Source organism: Mizuhopecten yessoensis, unplaced genomic scaffold, assembly GCF_002113885.1.
Source record: "Mizuhopecten yessoensis strain PY_sf001 unplaced genomic scaffold, ASM211388v2 scaffold7021, whole genome shotgun sequence".
NCBI classification, from domain to species: domain Eukaryota; kingdom Metazoa; phylum Mollusca; class Bivalvia; order Pectinida; family Pectinidae; genus Mizuhopecten; species Mizuhopecten yessoensis.
Genome location: NW_018406841.1, coordinates 92013 through 94358, shown reverse-complemented (window position 1 = coordinate 94358; position 2346 = coordinate 92013).

The window sequence follows — 2346 nt, the reverse complement described above, 5'->3', positions numbered from 1 at the left end:
TTTAAATAAAACCTCTAACAGATGTGAAAAAGTTTAAAATTCTCAGCATTTGTAGAACCATTTTAATCAGAAAACGTCATGAAAACAGGTTTTTACATAGTATTTGACAGTTTGTTTTAGTATTTATGAAGATTTACACCAACGGAAGTCTTTTCAAGTTCAATTTTTAACAGGTATGAGTTAAATTAAAGTATTTTGTTAAAGAAATTGAAACAAAAGTATGATGACAGACATTTTATAACATATTTTTATTCAAAAGTATACCTTTTTTAATATAAAACCCCTGACAGATGTGAAATAGTCTAAAATTCACAGCATTTATAAAACAATTTCAATCAGGAAACGTTATTTAAACAGGTTTTTACATAGTATGTGACAGTTTGTTTTAGTATTTATGACGATTTACAACAACGAAAGTCTTTTCAAGTTAAATTATTTGTGAAAAATACATCCACATTAGCCGGAAAGACCACACGATTTCTCTTCATTGGGAGGAATATGAAGAGGTGTGTAACATGAAAGAGGCTTTGGAGAAGCAGATACACCTATTGGACCAGGTAAACACTTTTTGCAAAACGATTATATTTTTATGATTATATATGTTTAATGTGTATAGTACATACAAAAACAATCTAAGATTATAGACATTTTTATTATAGTCAACTACATTTAATGTACAATATATGACACTCATACGTTCCTAACTAAGGTAAACAAGCTTGTATTTCGACATTTCGACAAACACATACAATAATAAATATAAAATAAACTCTAAGATGTGCTACAAATATTTAAAAGGCTTATATTTCGTCATTTCGTCAAAACTTTTATCATGTCCAAAGATTGTATTACAATTAAAATGCGTATTTCTAACTAAGATGTATGCTAAAATTATGCCGACGTTGTAAGGGAAGTAACTCTGCTTGTATTTCGTTTCGACAAGCATTTATTGTAAATTCAAATATGCAATCTAAAACTACTATGTACAACATTAAGTAATTGAAAAACTGCTATGTACAACATGAAATAATTGAAAACTGCTATGTAAAACATATAACTAAAAGCTTATATTTTTGTATCACATTAAAGTTGTAATCAATGCATGTCGTTTTTTATTCTGTAGTGACCGTGTGCCCATGTTTCTCCGTTGTGCTTTACGTAGCGTTTGTCATCAAAACTACAGAGACCAGCTTTTCTGATGGTGTGTAAATGTAATTCATGTCTGTCACTTCTGATAGAAGTCATGTCACACATTATCGTTTTAGAATCGAGCAGGCATTCTAGATACATGTCGTGACGTAAGTCGTGTACTATGGTACTTTTCTTGATACCTTTTGCTATCTGTTTCGATTTTTGCTCATATGCATAAGAATACATTTTCGGTCTCAGTCCAATAAATTCTTGTAAAATTTTCCCACCTAATTCGTCTTTAAACTTTCCTGGCGTCTTTTTGTTTGTGACGTCATAGATCGGATGATCTGCAGGATAATTAGAGAGATCAAACAGGTGTTTGTCTTCTTGTAGTGTTTTGTACAAGTCTGTCACGTTTGATATTTCATACATCAAACTGTCGGTATCAGTCATTAACAAACGTATGTTTTCATACCTAGACAACATGTGATTGTAATGGAAATCGTACATGATACATTTAGAGAGATCCAAAATACACTGGCCCACGTATATTGGTTTGTTGAGTACTAGTTTGATTTTACTGTTCTCTATTCCGACTAAATCTTCGTTGAATATTTTGAATCTTTGAAAAGACGGTTTAGCTACATACTTTTTCATTTTTTTTCTCTGTATGAGACAGTTTTATATCAACTCTGCCGCGTACGTTTTCCATGGTTTTACCAAACACGGAATTATTCATTAATTTAAAAAAATCTTTTTCAAATTCAGAGGATGTTTCCCGCCTCTTTTGACTGTTAAAATCTATATATTTCTTCAACCACGGATGTTGTCTAAACTGTAATACTCTATGAATCTTGGTCAATTTCATTCCCAACTCTAAGTATAGCTGTAAATTCCTATAGTGGCAGATAAATTTTGTCTTATTTTCTAACGTTGGAGTAAGTTTAGGTGTGGCGATACGACCCTGCAGTTTCTTGTCGGTATGTTTAGGATTAGGGTGTAATTCTTTCCATAGCTCTCTACTATGAGGAGACAGCATTTCATCAGAAATGACTTGAGTTTCCGGAGCAAGTGGATAGTCTGAATGGAGATCGTGCAGTTCTGTCGGGTATTCTAAGTCTACCTCTAATACGTATCCTATGTCACCATCTTTTGATATGTTTTCAACATTGAAATGTTTCACACTGTCAACCCACTGAAATTCTCCCGTGGGTA